The sequence below is a fragment of the Euprymna scolopes genome, chromosome 32 (genome assembly GCF_053919585.1).
Source record: "Euprymna scolopes isolate OS-2025 chromosome 32, ASM5391958v1, whole genome shotgun sequence".
NCBI lineage: Eukaryota > Metazoa > Mollusca > Cephalopoda > Sepiida > Sepiolidae > Euprymna > Euprymna scolopes.
In genome coordinates this window covers 81,277,205-81,277,496 of record NC_136513.1, presented here as the reverse complement: position 1 = coordinate 81,277,496, position 292 = coordinate 81,277,205, and positions in this window count along the sequence as shown.

Below are 292 nucleotides of genomic sequence, written 5' to 3'. Positions count from 1 at the left end.
TGCAAAAAACATGCAATAACACAGACTTTTACCATTATACCGCTAAAACAATCTATATATCTATAAAAGTCAAATTGTCTGTATGTATGTGTATGTGTATGTCTGTTTGTGTATATTTCCCTACCGGCCTACTCTGCAATTTTCAGTCTACAGACCCGGGATTGAATATAAGGGATATTGAGATTTTGGAAAATCTTAGTAATAGGTTTTCAGACAGAAATTTGGAAGTAAAGAGGTCATAGTTCAACGATCTGACCTTAGAAAATTCTATTAAACTCCGCGATAGATTTTG